Raw genomic sequence first — 19,112 nt, forward strand, 5'->3', positions numbered from 1 at the left:
CTAGTCAAGGTTTTGTGTTTCATTTTTGATTTTACTGTAAATGGTTCCCAGGAATTACTAAAAACTAGAATTTACATTTGTGTTTTCTCCTCCTTGACAGCTTGCTTTATGTTGATTATGTCTAGGGAGATCCTTGTATCTCTATAAGAAATGTTACCCCTCAATACAGAGGGCGTTGGCTGGTTATTTGGATAAAATGGTGTGAGGCGTTAATGAGCAACAGGCGGGAGATTGGCACTAGGTGCAGGCATGATGGGCTGAATGGCCTCCTTCAGTCCTGTAACAATTCTCTGATTCTATTTCCACCCCACCCCCACCCCTCACCTCGCTCAGAATTTCTCCCATCTATTCTCACCTTCAGCAGGGATATATTCTCCCTGAGTTGGGTGTGAACTCTAAAACCTTTAGCTAGTAAGTCTCCTGCTCCTTATCTATGTCATGTCCTCCGACCTTTAACCCCTTCAGCATTTCTGTGCTCCTCCACCAATTGTATAGAATCTCGCCTGTTCAGTTTTCATTGCTCCACCCGCACTGCCCAGCTCTGGGATTTCTGTCCAGCTGGAATTTTAAAAACCAGTGCTGCTGTTTAAGGAAGGGCAGAGAGATCTAGGTATTTTTTAATCACACTGTTCAGCAATGCTATGACATACCTCTTTGGCTTTGACAAAGGGTCAGTTAGACTCGAAGCGTCAGCTCTTTTCTCTCCTTACAGATGCTGCCAGACTTGCTGAGATTTTCCAGCATTTTCTCTTTTTTTGGTTTCATACTATGACATACCTCTGGGAATTGCACCCAGGTCTCCTGTCTCAGAGATAGGGACACTACCATGATACCCAGGCCTTTGATCTGCTAATGGTGCTTTGTCTCACTCTCTGCCCTTTTGCTCACTCACACGTGGAAACAGTTTCTCCATATCCACATTTGAACCTAGCCTCTTGTGTTCCAGAGGAGAGAGCCCCATCTTGCCCCATCTCCTCGTAAATCATTGCAGCATTTTCTTCACTGTCCCTGTTAGTGTTTGACATCGAGAGCACGTGGTCCACCATTGTGACCTAAACCTGGTTCTAGATAAATGCAGCTTGGTTCCCCTGCTTTTTCGAGAAAGAAACCCTTGATCCACAAACAGCAAGATCGTGGGGTATAGGAAGAGGCCATTCAGCCCGTCAAGCCTAACTGTGTGCATGAGCTAGATGAATGATCGGGTCAGTCTATAGGCTGCTGCTAATTGAAGAATAATTTAACTAGTTTCGGAATTGTATCCTGTTAAAATTCTACCCTGTCCCTCTCACACCACAGTTGTTCTACCTCGATTGTGCTGATATACTTGATGCAAATCTCGGTTTCATGTTTGTTTGTAATCTGGCTTCTATCATTAGATTGTAGATTTCCAATGGCAGAGAGGGAGGGAGAGGGGACAGAGGGAGGGAGGGAGAGACAGACAAAGAGAAAAAAACTCCCAGTTGCATTTGTGAAGTGATTTTTTAAAAATCTGGAATTAAGAATCTAATGATGACCACAAAACCATTGTCAATTGTTGGAAAAACCCCATCTGGGTCACTAATGTCCTTCAGGGAAGGAAACTGCCATCCTTACCTGGTCTGGCCTAGACGTGACTCCAGACCCACAGCAATTAGGGATGGGCAATAAATGTTGGCCTGGCCCTCACCTTGTGAATGAATAATATCGAAGAAAGTTGCCGGATGTTCAACAGGATTTATGTATGTTCTGAGAGTGTTATTAAAATTCCTGTGCAATAAGATATAAATAGCAGGTGAGGCACAGGCAGGTAGGATAGACACTGTCCCTTTGTCCAATAATTTCATTTCACTGTTTGGCAATGCTCACTTGTTAATTAAAGAATCCAGACAAGAATGGAAACTGCAATTCTAACTTGTTGGTCCAAACCAGGAAAAACAACAACAATGTGGTGACTCAGTGGTTCGCACTGCTGCCTCACAGCGCCAGGGACCTGAGTTTGATTCCAACCTCGGGCAAATGTCTGTGTGGAGTTTGCACATTCTCCCCCTGTCTGCGTGGGTTTCCTCTGGGTGCTCCAGTTTCCTCCCACAATCCAAAGATGTGCAGGTCCAGTGAATTGGCCATGCTAAATAGCCCATTGTGCTAGGGGCGTTAGTCTGGGGTAAATATAGGGCAGGGGAATGGATTTGGGTGGGTTACTTTTCAGAGGGTCGGTGTGGACTCGTTGGGCCGAAGGGCCTGTTTCCATATTGTAGGGATTCTAATTCTAAAACAAAAACTTGCTTTTGTATTGCACCGAATGACTTGAGGCTGTGACAGGCCAAAGTTGATGCTGAGCCAAAGAAAGACCCATTGGATGAGGTGACTGTGAACCAGGCTTAAAGCAGCATCTATGAGGAGCAGACAGAGCTAAGGCAGGTGACTCTGGAGACAGCCACCAAGGATTTGAGGCTCTGCTTTTTAAGTTGCGCTCTCGCTCCTATAACTCTCTCAGCCAAGCTCCACTCCCAGAGCTACATCCTCGACCATGTTTTTTTGATCAACAAGTGAGCTCTGTAGCTCACCCAACTCCTTTCCTCCTTCTCTCTGGTCTCCCTTGAGGAGTGCCTGACTTATGTTTCCCATCGTACACTCCGGCACTGGGAGGCTACTTGTATGCCAAGGCTGATGGACAAATACCTCCCCACTCAGCTCGCTCGATGAATACTTGAGCCCCCATTGTGGGCTAACAGATATCTAACTGTTGACCGAGCTCTGACTGCATCTTGGAGTCAAACGGCTGCACAGCACGGAAACTGACCCTTTGGTCCAACTCGTCCATGCTGACCAGATATCCCAATCTCATCTAGTCCCAGTTACCAGCATTTGGCCCATATCCCTCTAAACCCTTCCTATTTGTATACCCATTTCTTCTTAACATTCAGTTGGCTGGAAAGTGAGTCTTGTGTAGTTTAGGTGGGCCGAAGGACCTCTGCACTATATGATCCTGTGACTCACACCCTGCAAGTGGATAGAAGCACAACTTGGGCTGAATGGCCTGTTTCTGTGCAGTTGACCTGATGTGAATTCTGTCACCCTCACTTCGTGGTCAACTTGCCAAAGGGGATGAATGAAACCAGGAACTGCAATTCCAAACAAAAGCAGGATTCTCGTTACTCCATAGGCAAGTATTTCAGCATCCCTGAATATCAAGGCAGTGGTGGGTCTTGGCACTTAAATTCAAAACCTTTCTACTGCGAAGAGCACAGTTGTACAGCTGTCCCCTGTCACCTTGATAGACCAGGACCACGTGAACATCAGTACAAGCTGTGCAAGGTTTCTTTGCTCAAGTACTGCTCTTCTTATGATCCGGAGGCCTCAGTAAAACTTGAAAGTGAAGGCCAGACTGAGCTGGCTATGTTATCACTCAGATTTCTCTCTTGCGACTTGTACTGCTGTCTGACTACAACGGTGGAAACTTGTGTTTCCGCACTGTCTTGCAGAAATTCTGGCATTCCCAAAGTATTCCACAGCCAGTGAAGGGCATTGCTGAGCACCGTCAGGATGGGGGCAGGGTGATGTCAGGGAAGGTAATGCTGAAACCTTTGGCTTTTAAAGAGCGACTCTTCAAGAAGCAGAGCAGAGGGTGGGGTTGGGTGGGAGATGGGGTATTGGATGATTGGACAGACTGCTCACTTTCTGTGGGAGCTGCGCTCCTTAACATCTGTCTTCAGAGGCTAACTGGAATTTTTTTCAGCCTTCTGGCATGTTTGGCGGCAGGAGGCAGCTGTCTGGAGGGAGGCTCCTGCCAGTAGGCCTCATGCTTCAGTCCGGGTGTCTCCGTGCTCCCAGGAGAATCTCCCTGCTGTCGATCATCGGAAAAATCACCCCCAAGGTCCTCCTGAACCATCTCCTCCCTGTGGCTGAGGAATTCCTCCTGGAATAGCAGTGTGGCTTCCGTCTACAGAGGGGCAAAGCGGACATGATTGTCACTGTGTGACAGCTGCAGGAGAAATGCAGGGAACAGAGCCTCCCCCTGGACATGGCCACGTTTGACCTTACAAAGGCTTTTTCACACGTCACCTGGGAAACATTATGGCGTGTCCTTCTCAGCTTTGGCTACACCATGAAGTTTGTCCCCATCCTTCGCCTGCCGCACGATGACATGCAAGACATGCTAATGACAAATGGCTCCATCCCTGACCCATTGCCCGTTTGGACTAGTGTCAAGCACAGCTGTGTCATCACCCCAACACTGTTCCCGATCTACCTCACTGCAATGCTTCACCTCACCACTGACAAGCTCCCCGCTGCAGTGGGGCTAACCTCCAGAAGTAGCAGGAAATTATTCAACCTCCCCCCGCCTTCAAACCAAAACCAAACTCACCCCAACCCAGTGTCACCGAGCTGCAGGACGTGGATGGTGTGTGTGTGTGTGTGATCTCAGAGAGTGATTGTCCCTCCCGCCCATTGTCAGTACCTTTACAGGGACATATGAGAGCATGGGGCTCACCCTGAACATCCACAAGACCGAGGCCCCCCACCAACCAGGCCCAGCATTGCAGAGCGAATCCCCGATCATCAAGGTCCATGGAGAGGCCTTGGACCTTCCAATCCCTCGGGAATGTCCTGCCAACCAAAGCAGATACTGATGAAGAGATCCAGCACTACCCCCAGTGTGCTAGCACAGCCTTCGGCCGTTTGAGGGAAAGGGTGTTCACGAACAGCAACATCAGCTCCAACCCCAAGCTCATGGTATACAGAGCTGTGGTGGTTCCCAGTCTCCTGTATGGCTCTGACACACAAACTGTCTACAGCAGGGACATCAAGGTGCTGGAATAGTCCCACCAACGCTGCCTGTGTAAGATCCTGGGAATCCACTGAGAAGGCAGACATATCAACACTAGCGTCCTCAACCGGGCCAACATCCCCAGCATCAAGACACTGACCCTCCCCTTGATCGGCTGCGATGGGCTAGGCATGTCATTCACAAGATTCTCCAAGCAGATGCTCTACTCCCAGCTCTGAAATGGCAGGCCAGCCCCACATGGGACAGAGGGATAGGCTTCAGGGATACCCTCAAGGCCTCACTGGGGAAGTACGGCATTCCCACCGACACCTGGGAATCAGTGGCCCCAGGCGGTCCGAAGTGCAGGAAGAGCATCCGGAAAGGGATGGTGCACCGTGAGACTTGCTGTTGGGAAGAAGTGGAAGCCAGGAGGAAACAGCGAAAGGAGCCTTCCCTCTGGCTAATGCAAGGAAGGGGACAGAAAGTTTCGTGTTCCGCACCCAGTGACCTCTACTTAAGGCGGATGGTGGGGTTCAGGGCTCCATCTTCAGTTCTCATATGAGAGTGAAGATACTGATGGCAATGACATTGGAAGGAGAGCAATAGGATAAGGAAAGAATAATTTCACTGCTGAACAATGAGTCATTTTATCGTGAACCATAGGAGGAGATAGCTCCTGCAGAGCTATCAAGCCTGGCTTAATACCTCTTAGGTGTCGAGTGTTGCGGTAAATAAAAGAACCCCATTGTTCATTGATTGGAATGACTGGTTGGGTTTATGCTCCATGCCCCATCAGCATCCGTTGGTTTGCACTGGTCTGGTAAACCTGCACTGACCATTTCCAAATGCTCTCAAAATCCCATCTACCCATCCTACGTTCACTGACCCCAATTGTTTCTTGGGCCTCTTAAAATTTGCGATTCTGAGGGGATGCGAGAGCCTAGGGGTTAGGGGGTTGCGTACTCACAGTCTTTGGATTGATATGGAGGTAAAACAGTGTTTCGGATATTCGGGGTGGTGGGAACATTGAATATAAAAACAAGGTGTGCCTACTAGACCTTTCCAAAGTGAAACGTAGGTGGGGGCTGGAGGATTGAGTACAAATCTGGCCAGTCTGGAGAATCTCCAAGTTTGGAGGGGGGGGGGGTGGTCTCCAGTACGATACCAAGAGACCTCCCTGTAAGTGTAAAGGCAAGGGGAGAGGATAAAGAGGCCAAGAGAGAGGGTGGGGGGAAGATGGTCAAAAGGTGCTGAAAATTCTGAAGTGTTTTTATGGAGTGAATGAGGAGCCATCTGTTTCCTCTGGTAAATAGCCCTGATTTTTATTTGCAAGGCTGGGGCAATCCAAGGATGATTCAAAAGGCAGTTGAACGTTAATTTGAATAGAACTAACGTACACCGTTTTGGGGGAAAAGCAAGGTAACAATTGGGAGGTTCTTTCAAAGATCTTTCTGTGCTGTACAGTTCTGAATATTCAAATCCCTGCATGGCCGCTATCTTGCTGAGCTCTGTTAATGTCCAAGATCTCCGTACCTCCTCTGTTTCTGGCCTCTCAAGCGCCCCTTATAATTGTTGTAATTAAATTTTATAACGTTTTAATTGTTCCACCTTGGCAGCCATCCCTTCAGCTGGACGTTCAACTCTGAAACTTCCTCCTTAAACTTCCCCTTCTCTACCTCACCCTCTCTTCCACAAGACAGATTTCTTTAAAGCTGACCTTGTTGACCAACAGTTTGCTTCCTGAGCTGAAACTTTATTGCTGGAACAGCACAGCAGGTCAGGCAGCATCTAGGGAACAGAAGATTCGACGTTTCGGGCACATGCCCTTCTTCAGGAATGAGCAGAGAGTGTTCAGCAGGAGAAGATAAAAGGTAGGGAGGAGGGACTTGGAGGAGGGGCGTTGGAAATGTGATAGGTGGAAAGAGGTCAAGGTGAAGGTGATAGGTCGGAGTAGGGTGGAGGCGGAGAGGTCAAGAAGAAGACTGCAGGTCAGGAAGGCGGTGCCGGGCTGGAGGGATTCGGCTGAGACAAGGTGGGGGGAGGGGGGATGAAGAAACTGGTGAAGTCCAAGTTCATCCCCTGTGGTTGGAGGGTTCCCAGTCGGAAGATAAGACGCTCCTCCTCCGACCGTCGCGTTGTTGTGGTTTGGCGGTGGATGAGTCCAATGACCTGCATATCCTCGGTGGAGTGGGAGGGGGAGTTGAAATGCTGTGCTACAGGGTGATTGGGTTGGTTCGTCCGGGTGGCCCAGAGGTGCTCTCTGAATCGCTCCGCAAGTAGGCGGCCTGTCTCCCCAATATAGAGGAGGCCACACCGGCTGCAGCGGATGCAGTAGATAATGTGGGTGGAGGTGCAGGTGAATCTGTGGCGGATATGGAAGTTTCCTTTGGGGCCTTGGAGGGAGGTGAGGGGGGAGGTGTGGACGCAAGTGTTGCACCTCCTGCGGTTGCAAGGAAAGGTGCCGGGAGTGGAGGTTGGGTTGGTGGGGGGTATGGATCTGACAAGGGAGTCGCGGAGGGAGTGGTCTCTACGGAAAGCTGATAGGGGAGGGGAGGGAAATATATCCTTGGTGGTGGGGTCCGTTTGGAGGTGGCGGAAGTGACGGCGGATGATGCGCTGTACATGGAGATTGGTGGGGTGGTAGGTGAGGACCAGTGGGGTTCTGTCCTGGTGGCGGTTGGAGGGGCGGGGCTCAAGGGCGGAGGAGCGGGAAGTGGAGGAGATGCGGTGGAGGGCATCGTCGATCACGTCGGGGGGGAAATTGCGGTCCTTGAAGAAGGAGGCCGTCTGTGTTGTGCGTATTTTGAACTGGTCCTCCTGGGAGCAGATGCGGCGGAGACGAAGGAATTGGGAGAATGGGATGGCGTTTTTACAGGGGGCGGGGTGGGAGGAGGTGTAGTCCAGGTAGCTGTGGGAGTCGGTCGGTTTGTAGTAGATGTCCGTGTTGATTCGGTCGTCTGAGATAGAAACAGAAAGGTCTAGGAAGGGGAGGGAGGAGTCCGAGACTGTCCAGGTGAATTTGAGGTCGGGGTGGAAGGTGTTAGTGTAGTGGATGAACTGTTCAACCTCCTCGTGGGAGCACGAGGTAGCGCCGATACAGTCATCGATGTAGTGGAGGAAAAGATGGGGGGTGGGGCCAGTGTAGTTGCGGAAGATGGATTGTTCCACATACCCTACGAAGAGGCAGGCATAGCTGGGGCCCATGCGGGTGCCCATGGCTACTCCTTTTGTTTGGAGAAAGTGGGAGGATTGGAAAGAAAAGTTGTTCAGGGTGAGGACCAGTTCAGTCAGTCGAAGGAGGGTGTCGGTGGAAGGGTACTGGGTGGTACGGCGGGAAAGGAAGAAGCGGAGTGCTTTGAGTCCTTCGTGATGGGGGATGGAGGTGTACAGGGACTGGATGTCCATGGTGAAGATGAGGCGTTGGGGACCGGGGAAGCGGAAATCCTGGAGGAGGTGGAGGGCATGGGTGGTGTCACGGACGTAGGTGGGGAGTTCTTGGACTAATGGGGACAGGACGGAGTCAAGGTATGCGGAGACGAGTTCGGTGGGGCAGGAGCAGGCACCTCGTGCTCCCACGAGGAGGTTGAACAGTTCATCCACTACACTAACACCTTCCACCCCGACCTCAAATTCACCTGGACAGTCTCGGACTCCTCCCTCCCCTTCCTAGACCTTTCTGTTTCTATCTCAGACGACCGAATCAACACGGACATCTACTACAAACCGACCGACTCCCACAGCTACCTGGACTACACCTCCTCCCACCCCGCCCCCTGTAAAAACGCCATCCCATTCTCCCAATTCCTTCGTCTCCGCCGCATCTGCTCCCAGGAGGACCAGTTCAAAATACGCACAACACAGACGGCCTCCTTCTTCAAGGACCGCAATTTCCCCCCCGACGTGGTCGACGGTGCCCTCCACCGCATCTCCTCCACTTCCCGCTCCTCCGCCCTTGAGCCCCGCCCCTCCAACCGCCACCAGGACAGAACCCCACTGGTCCTCACCTACCACCCCACCAATCTCCATGTACAGCGCATCATCCGCCGTCACTTCCGCCACCTCCAAACGGACCCCACCACCAAGGATATATTTCCCTCCCCTCCTCTATCAGCTTTCCGTAGAGACCACTCCCTCCGCGACTCCCTTGTCAGATCCATACCCCCCACCAACCCAACCTCCACTCCCGGCACCTTCCCCTGCAACCGCAGGAGGTGCAACACTTGCGCCCACACCTCCCCCCTCACTTCTCTCCAAGGCCCCAAAGGAAACTTCCATATCCGCCACAGATTCACCTGCACCTCCACCCACATTATCTACTGCATCCGCTGCAGCCGGTGTGGCCTCCTCTATATTGGGGAGACAGGCCGCCTACTTGCGGAGCGATTCAGAGAGCACCTCTGGGCCACCCGGACGAACCAACCCAATCACCCTGTAGCACAGCATTTCAACTCCCCCTCCCACTCCACCGAGGATATGCAGGTCATTGGACTCATCCACCGCCAAACCACAACAACGCGACGGTCGGAGGAGGAGCGTCTTATCTTCCGACTGGGAACCCTCCAACCACAGGGGATGAACTTGGACTTCACCAGTTTCTTCATCCCCCCTCCCCCCACCTTGTCTCAGCCGAATCCCTCCAGCCCGGCACCGCCTTCCTGACCTGCAGTCTTCTTCTTGACCTCTCCGCCTCCACCCTACTCCGACCTATCACCTTCACCTTGACCTCTTTCCACCTATCACATTTCCAACGCCCCTCCTCCAAGTCCCTCCTCCCTACCTTTTATCTTCTCCTGCTGAACACTCTCTGCTCATTCCTGAAGAAGGGCATGTGCCCGAAACGTCGAATCTTCTGTTCCCTAGATGCTGCCTGACCTGCTGTGCTGTTCCAGCAATAAAGTTTCAGCTTTGAAACTTCATCTCCAGCGTCTGCAGACCTCACTTTCTCCTCGAAGTTTGCTTCCTGACCCAAGTATACCTCTCCGTGTTGCGCTACAGCATGTTCTGTTTGCTGACAGTTCTAGGCAATGCTTGGGATATCTTACCAGGTCAAAACGGACAAATGAAATCAGGCATTGACCTGGAAAATCCTCCAAGAGGAACGGGTGTCAGTTTTAGCAAAGAATGGGAGGGCTAGTGACCCTCCTTTAACTCAGTTTAACTCAATGCCAGCAGGATATGGTGATCTAGGAGATGGTATTGTCACTGGGCTAGTCTTAACATTCGCCTGTACCTGTGTTTTTGTTTTTGCCGCTGTTTACCTATTATTTACTATCTATACTACTTAACTCTGTGATTTGCCTGTATTGCTCGCAAAACAAAGCTTTTCACTGTGTTTTGGTACACGTGACAATCAATTCAACTCAGAGGCCCAGGCTAATGTTGTGGTGACATAGCTTCAAATCCCACCACACGGGATTTAGTTTCCCCCAACATGAAGTGCCTTTTTTTTCCATGCTGTAACACTCTATGGCAGATAGATTGGCTTTTTATTCGATGACAATGGTACTAATGGGAGCCATGTAACCATTGTCAATTGTCATAAAACCCATCTGATATGATAATGTCCTTTAGGGAAGGAAATCTACTGTCCTTACCCGGTCTGGCCTACACGTAACTCCAGACCCATAACATTGTGATTTATTCTTAACCCCTTCTCTGGGCAACTAGGGATGGGCAATAGATGCTCTCCTAGCCAGTGATGCCCCCATCCTGTGAATGAATTTTTAAAAATTCACTCATGAGACATGGGCATCGCTGGTTTGCCAGCATTTTTTGCCCGTCCTGAGTTGCCCCTTGAGAAGGTGGGGGTGAGCTGCCTTCTTGAACCGCTGCAGTCCATGTCCTGTACTTTGATGCCCTTAGAGAGGGAATTCCAGGATTTTGACCCAGTGATCATGAAGGAACCGATATATTTCCAAGTCAGGATGGTGATTGGCTCAGAGGGGAACTTGGAAGGGCTAGTGTTCCCAAGTATCTGCTGCCTTTGTCCTTCAAAGATGGTGGAAGTGATTGTGGGTTTGGAAGGTGCTGTCTGAAGATATTTGGCAAATTTCTGCAGTGCGTCCTGTCGATGGTAAGCACTGCTGCTGCTGAGCATCGGTGCAGGAGGGAGTGGATGCTTGTGGACGTGGTGCCAAGGCTTCTTGACATTAGAGCTGCACCCATCCAGGCAAGTGGGGAGCGTTCCCTAACATTCTGCGCTTGTGCATTGGAGATAATTGCTTGGGGGGAGTCAGGAGTTGAGTTACTTGCTGCAGTATTCCTAGCTTGTGACCTGCTCTTGTAGCCATGGTATTTATATGGAGAATCCATGACCAGGACCATCCGCCATGACCAGGGCCTCCAAGCCCTCCGTTTTTTCCTCTCCAGACGTCCCTAATAGTACCCTTCCACCGACATCCTCATTCGTTTGGCCGAACTGGTCCTCACCCTTAACAATTTCTCCTTCGAATCCTCCCACTTCCTCCAGGCCAAAAGGGTAGCCATGGGCACACGTATGGGCCCCAGCTATGCCTGTCTCTTTGTTGGCTACATAGAGCAGTTGATCTTCCGTAATTACACCGGCACCACTGCCCACCTCTTCCTCCGCTACATTGATGACTGCATTGGCGCCACCTCGTGCTCCTGCGAGGAGGTTGAGCAATTCATCAACTTCACCAACACATTCCACCCTGACCTTAAATTTACCTGGTAAAAACAATAACTGCAGATGCTGGAAACCAGATTCTGGATCAGTGGTGCTGGAAGAGCACAGCAATTCAGGCAGCATCCAACAAGCAGCGAAATCGACGTTTCGGGCAAAAGCCCTTATTTACGTGGACCATCTCTGACACCTCCCTCCCCATTCTGGACCTCTCCATCTCCATTAATGACGACCATCTTGACACTAACATTTTTTACAAACCCATCGACTCCCACAGCTACCTGGATTACACCTCTTCCCACCCTACCTCTTGCAAAAATGCCATCCCGTATTCCCAATTCCTCTGCCTCTGCCGTATCTGCTCCCAGGAGGACCAGTTCCACCACAGAACACACCAGATGGCCTCCTTCTTTAGAGACCACAATTTCCCTTCCCACGTGGTTACAGATGCCCTCTAACGCATCTCGTTCACATTCCGCACCTACACCCTCAGACCCCACCCCTCCAACAGGACAGAACGCCCCTGGTGCTCACCTTCCACCCTACTGACCTTCGCATAAACCAAATCATCCGCCGACATTTCCACCACCTCCAAACAGACCCCACCACCAGGGATATATTTCCCTCCCCACCCCTTTCTGCCTTCCGCAAAGACTGTTCCCTCCGTGACTACCTGGTCAGGTCCACGCCCCTCTACAACCCACCGTCCCATCCTAGCACCTTCCCCTGACACCGCAGGAACTGTAAAACCTGCGCCCACACCTCCTCCCTCACCTCTATCCAAGGCCCTAAAGGAGCCTTCCACATCCATCAAAGTTTTACCTGCACATCCACTAATATCATTTACTGTATCCGTTGCTCCTGATGCAGTCTCCTCTACATTGGGGAGACTGGGCACCTCCTAGCAGAGCGCTTTAGGGAACATCTCCGGGACACCCGCACCAATCAGCCACACCGCCCTGTGGCCCAACATTTCAACTTCCCCCTCCCACTTTGCTGAGGACATGGAGGTCCTGGGCCTCTTTCACCGCCGCTCCCTCACCATTAGACGCCTGGAGGAAGAACGCCTCATCTTCCGCCTCGGAACACTTCAACCCCAGGGCATCAATGTGGACTTCAACAGTTTCCTTATTTCCCCTTCCCCCACCTCACCCTAGTTCCAAACTTCCAGCTCAGCACTGTCCCCATGACTTGTCTGGACTTGTCCTACCTGCCTATCTTCTCTTCCACCTATCCACTCCACCCTCTCCTCCCTGACCTATCACCTTCATCCCCTCCCCCACTCACCTATTGTACTCTATGCTACTTTCTCCCCACCCCCACCCTCCTCTAGCTTATCTCTCCATGCTTCAGGCTCTCTGCCTTTATTCCTGATGAAGGGCTTTTGCCCGAAACGTCGATTTTACTGCTCCTCGGATGCTGCCTGAACTGCTGTGCTCTTCCAGCACCACTGATCCAGAATCTGGTTTTCAGCATCTGCAGTCATTGTTTTTATCATAGTCAGTGTTAACCTCCAGGATACCTGTGAATGTCTGAGACAATGCAAGTCAGGAAGAAAAAGCAGGTTATATACCACAGCAATGTTGGAGATGATAGATATTTTTCACCCTCCAATATACTTCTGTGTGTTTGGAAATGCACTGAGTAACGGCAGTCAACAAGTTAATGATGAAACCAGAAAAGCAGGTTGGACTGAAATCATTTAACCTATTTCTTCAGCATATTCCTTCACTGCCAAGAAGCAGGAAATGGTGTTTTTTCCACAATCGTTTGGCCATCTCAGGTTAGGCATGTGTTCAGAGTCCACACCTTTGAAATTTCATTTCCTTATCCTGTCTTCATTTGTGGGCATCATTGCCAAAGTCACCATTGGTTTCCCCATCCCTTGAACTGAGTGTTTGCTGGGCCATTTCAGAGGGTCAGGAGTCACACATAGGCCGGGCTGGATACGGAGGGCAGATTTCCTTCCCAGAAGGATATTAGCAAACCACATGGGATTTCTTTTCATGATAAAAAATGGTCAATTCTCCATCCGGGGGTTACCATTGACCAGAGACTGAACTGAACTAGCCAATTAAACAATGGCTACAAGAGCAGGTAACTGGGGAGGAATCTTGCAGCAAGTAACTCACCCAAAGCCTGTCCTCCATTTACAAGAGTTTACAGAGTTTCTGAAGCATTGAACAGGAAGGACATCACAAGGAACTGACCTCACTTTGTGAAGCAGCGGTTCATCAGAAGTGACTGCTTGCTGCCCGTTAGTTTTGATTTGTGACAAAAGCTGGCTGAGGGGCACGGTCTGAGAAGAACATCTTGATGCAGCAACTACTTCACAGGAAGGAGACTGCAGGAGGGATGTAGGATGTGGGGAAGAGGAACAGCTGGAGGGTGGCTGTGTTCAAAGGAGCCTGGACTCACTTCCAGGGCCTGTTCTGGGCTCACCTCAGGGAGCAACCTCCAACTATTTGACCATGGAAGCCATCGCGACTGCTGACTTCCTTTCAGAAAAGGAATCCTAAAATAAACCCAGGTTGGCAATAATAGTAAAGTCTGATCTGACTTTCACCTTCACTGGTAACTTTTATCCAAACATACTTTAAACATTTGCATTCATATTTCAGCTTATTGTTTTTTTTTATTGAAGCAACTCTCCACCATGGAAGTGTGATGGGCGAGCCTTTGGGCTGGTGATCTTGTTTGCAGGCTCTGCTATTGGTTATTTTTCAGTCACGAGACACGTGACAATTAAAAAGGGGTTGATGTGCAACTTGTACCAACTCGGAGTGCCTGGATCGTCCAGAGGGTGCGCCCAGTGTATGGTCATGACACCCAGAACTTTCACTGATCCAAGTAGCCTCACAAAGACTCTCTGCTACAGGAGCTAGAAATCTGAAAGATAAACCGGGGCAAAATAATGCTGGAGACACTCAGCAGCTCAGGCAGCATCTGTGGAACGTGGGAAACAGTGTTTAATTATTCACAACCAAAATGTTAATCCTGTTTCTCTCTCTCCACATATGCTGCCAGACCTGCTGAGTCTTTCCAGCCGTTTTCAGTGTGATTAAAGACATTAGGGACATTTAAGCAAGTGCTGGATAAGCACATGGAGGGGTGTGTAGATTAGGTTGGATCTTCGATTTTGATAAATGTTCAGCACAACGTGGGCCGAAGGGCCTGTGCTGTTCAATCTTCTATATTGTCAATCCTGTTTCAGGTTTTGAACTGCAATGGTTGAAGTGGAATTTAGGCCTGAGTTGTAAGGTAGTGTTGAATGAGGGGGTGGGGGAGAGGTGGTTAGTACAAAGCTGAGGGTAGATGGGGAGAAAGCTCCCACGTTAGCAGAGAGGGTCAATAACCAGGGGCCTTTTGAAGGGAGGAGGAGGTTTAGAGAGGATTTTGGGACAACAAAGTTTACCAAGAGGGTGGGGGGTATCTGCAACTTGCTGCCCAAAGGTGTGGTAGAGACACACCTTCAAGTCATTTAAGAACTATTTGGATGAGCACTGGAAACGATGCTGGGGAATAAGGTTAGAATAGTTGGATGATGTCCTGTGTTTAAAAATCACACAAACACCAGATTATAGTCCAACAGGTTTATTTGGAGGCACTAGCTTTTGAAGCGCTGCTCCTTCATCAGGTGGTTATGGTAAGTGCCTCCAAATAAACCAATTCGAGAGTGTGGTGCTAGAAAAGCACAGCAGGTCAGCCAGCACCAGAGGAGCAGGGGAATCAATGTTTCGGGCATAAGCCCTTCATCAGGAATGAGGCTTGTGGCCGGGGGATGCTGAGAGATAAACGGGAGGAGGGGGCAAAGGTACAGCATCACACTCTCAACTCTGTCCTCCAGCATCTGCAGCCTTCACTTTCTGATGACAGGCTGATGAAGGGCTTATGCCCAAAACGTCAACTCTCCTGCCCCTCGGATGCTGCCTGACCTGCTGTGCTTTTCCAGCACCACACTCTCAACTCTGATCTCCAGCGTCTGCAGCCCTCACTTTCTCCGAATAAACCTGTTGAACTCTAACCTGGTGTTGTGTGATTTTTAGCGATGCCCTGTGTGGACATGACCAGCTGTGCTGTTCGAAACTGTCAGATGATTGTAAAAAAAAGGCTATAGAGACAGATTTCTGTCTCCTTGATTCTTCACGAAGCTGTGAGCAGGCAATGACTTGAGTGATAGTGCCAGTAATTCGATGTTGACTGATTCGATGTTGACTCACCACGATTACATTAGCAAGCTTTCAGACATTGAGAGATTTTTGCATTGTCGCTCAGTTCAGATAATGGATTCGATGCTGCCAGGGATGTTTCCATTAGTAGATGCAAGGTGACCTGAGGCAGCCGTGAGTCCAGAGTTTCTCTCTGAAGCCTTACACAAAGTTCTGAAGCAGGTCAGCCATAGCTAACTTTTTATTTCTTCCAGTTCAGTGTCGTGTTGGAAACTGAAATTACACGGATCAAGAATACAAGAAGATAATCTTGTGTCATCGCATGGTGTTCTTCGTAACACTTTCTGTGGTCTAGCTTATCGTGTTTGGTCAGGGAGAACGTTGTACTGACGCACTTGGCTCTTCAGTAATGGACAAACTGGAGGCCAGGAGCCGACACTGGCTGTCCCACCTTCGTTTCAGACACGCAGGACTCAGCAATGACTGAGGGAGGCAATGGCCTAGTGGTGTTATCACTGGACTATTAATCCTGGCACCCAGGTAATGTTCTGGGTTCGAATCCTGTCAGGATACTGAATTTGAATTCAATTTTGTCTGTCTGGAATTAAAGAGACAAATGATGACCATGAAACCATTGTCAGAACACCTCATCTAGTTCATGAATGTCTTTTAGGGAAGGAAATCTGCCATCCTTTACCTGGACCAGCCTACATGTGACTCCTGACCCACAGCTGTTGCCTCTCAACTGCCTTCTGGGGCATTTAGAGATGGGCAATAAATGCTGGCCTAGCCAGTGCTGCCCACATTACTGATGGAGAGTGAGGCAGGTAATTCGAGGCTTTTGAGCAGAGATTGCTTAACTGAAAAGGAAAGATGTGCAGGGTTAACGTTTGCCTCTGAATCGCTCATCCGGAGAGCTGGTGAAGACATTACGGGCTGAATGGTCACCTCCTGTGTTAGCCTCCATACCTGTGTTTGTGAACTTTAAATCTATTTGTGTGTTTGCTCATAAGGTGCCAAGACAAAAAGGAACATACGCCATTGAGGGCTTTACTGATTTCTGAATGAGTTCATACGAAGCAAATGGCTGTTGCTTGAAGAACCAGCAATGATTACCCATCCCTAAATTCCTTTGAAGTGTTGCAGTCCATGCTTTCAGAAACAACTTCCACCACAACAGACTACAGTGGTATAAGAAGGCAGGGCATCTCAGGACAGGGAATAAATGCTTACACAGACAGCGATACCCACAACAATAAATAAAAGAATAAAGGTCCAAGTGCATTGTAATAGATAATAGCACAAATATCAAAGGATTCTCTGGACATTGCCCTGTCTTTGCCTTGATCTTTTTAATATTTAAATATTCCTTCCCCACACTTTTAACCTCTCCCCTCCTAAGATTTCGTTATCTGAAGGAGATTAGTGAGCGAGTTGCATTTTTAAGAGAAATCAGTGCATTCCTGATCACTATTGCTGACTCAAGCAATGTCTTAACCTGGAATTTAAATTCAGTTAATGATTAGCGTGTGGGTTTTTGGATTACTAGTCCACTAACCCAATCCCTTTTAACTCCGTAGCCCGTACAGTTTCCTCTGTATCTAATGGGTTTCTATTAAAATTACTTCAAGTGACTGAAAATATGAGTCTCCAGCACAGTTACCCTTTTAAACCCAACTCTGAAAGGTCCTGTGATTGGCCAGTTAGTGTAGGCAAATGGAGAAGGTGCCCCCATCAGGAGAATTCTGGGACACTACAACTACTTCCGTTAAATGTGACTCGAATGTGAATTGATGTTTTGTAGTTATGAGGAAAAGGTTCCTTGGAGTTGGTGTCAGTTAGACAATTGAGCGTCGAACTTTGACCTTCAGTTTCTGAGAGTGTTGCATTTGTAGCTGCATTAATATTCCCTCCCGACTCCTCCATTGATAATCTCTCCACAGCAGATCAGTAAAAGCAAAGAAGGCAGCTCCTTCCCTCACAGCAGGGTGTACGGGAATTACTGAGTGACTGCAAAAAAAGGGCATTCACCCAGACTCCTGTTTTATCAAAGCCGCTTTTATTATGTAGAAGGATTGCCAAATATGCACAACAGATTAGCCTTTCCACTGAGGGGTAGCAATAAGACACTTGTAGAAAGATTCTCCAGACATCTCATGTTTAATTAACTTGTCTTAACCTTTACTCCTGATCCTTCCCCCTATTTTTATAGTTCAGTCTTTTTTTCCCTCACTGTTTGTTACTCGCCCATCATTGCCTGGAGGTGAATTGTGTGTGGTGCTGGAAAAGCACAGCAGGTCAGGCAGCATCAGAGGAGTAGGGGAATCGATGTTTCGGGCATAAGCCCTTCATCAGGAATGAGGCTTGTGGCCGGGGGGTGGGGGTGCTGAGAGATAAACGGGAGGAGGGGGCAAAGGTACAGCATCACACTCTCAACTCTGACCTCCAGCATCTGCAGCCTTCACTTTCTCCTCAGGCAGTGACTTGACTCATGTCACAAGTGTGGACGGGAGTCACACTTGGGCTGGACCAGGTAATCAGGAATAAAAATAGATTTATGTACCACCCAATAGCATTTGCAGCACAGAAACAGGTCGTTCGCTCCATCAGGTTCATGCTGGTGTCTGATGACAGCATCTTTCGCAAGTTTAAGACTCAATCAAAGCACTTCACAGCACTTTTGAGATGTAGCGGTGTCAGGAAATGTGGCACACAGCAAGATCCCATAATAAAGTCAAGACGAGATGGCTGGTTTTAATTATTTCTTTTAGAGATGTGGTCATGGGATGAGAAATGGGGAGGAAATACTGTTTGTCACGGGATCTTTAACACCTGCCTGAGTGGGCAGAAGGGAACTCGGTGTAACCTCTCACCTGTATCTGCCCCACACTCGCTCAGCCTGTCTATATCGCCCTGCATCCCCCTCAAGACTCCCCCTCCCTGCCAGCTTTCTGTTGTAGCTGAGAGAGAGAGAGAGAGTGAAGCAATCCGACTTGTAGTGGTGTTATAAAGTCATGAACTACCAGGGGCAACTGTGTTTACAGTCTGGTTGGGGAGGGCATTAACTTGGAGAAAGCCACTTGTTGTTCAAGGTGGGAATTAGAATTACACAATTACAGGGGGTCTGGAGCACAGAATCAGACCAGTGCCCCCACAACCAGTCCAGTATATCACTTATACTCCATAAGAGCTCCCTCCCACCCTCACTTCCCCTCATTCTGTTTGCTTTCAATTCCTTTCTCGCTCTTCTGCATCTACATTTCTTCTTAAACATGTCTGCACCATTTGCCAGAGTGGATCCATATGGTCCCATTGTACACCCACCCTCCCCACTGTCTGGGAGCTCTCTTCCCAGTGACCGATGGTGCAAGTACCGGGGTAGAAGGATTTAAGGTTTTGGCAGGGGGTGGGGAGAAGGATTTGCAGAAAGTTTGTTCCTAATGAGAGGTCATGCCCTCGACCTCATGATCTGGGACGGAGGGGTAGAAATTTCAAACTTTCAGTGATTTCAAAAGGACTTTGGATGTGTAATGGAGGGAGATGACCTTACAGG

General features: G+C 49.2%; 1 protein-coding gene across 1 annotated transcript in view; it reads left to right on the top strand.

The window, feature by feature from the left end:
- The window catches only part of LOC122562517 (tricarboxylate transport protein, mitochondrial), a 57,168-nt gene that overhangs the window by 1,340 nt on the left and 36,716 nt on the right, over positions 1-19,112 (top strand). The gene's annotated exons all lie outside the window — the stretch shown is intronic.

The sequence above is a fragment of the Chiloscyllium plagiosum genome, unplaced genomic scaffold, assembly GCF_037043375.1.
Source record: "Chiloscyllium plagiosum isolate Xiang-an unplaced genomic scaffold, Cpla_swu_hap1 HiC_scaffold_24, whole genome shotgun sequence".
NCBI lineage: Eukaryota > Metazoa > Chordata > Chondrichthyes > Orectolobiformes > Hemiscylliidae > Chiloscyllium > Chiloscyllium plagiosum.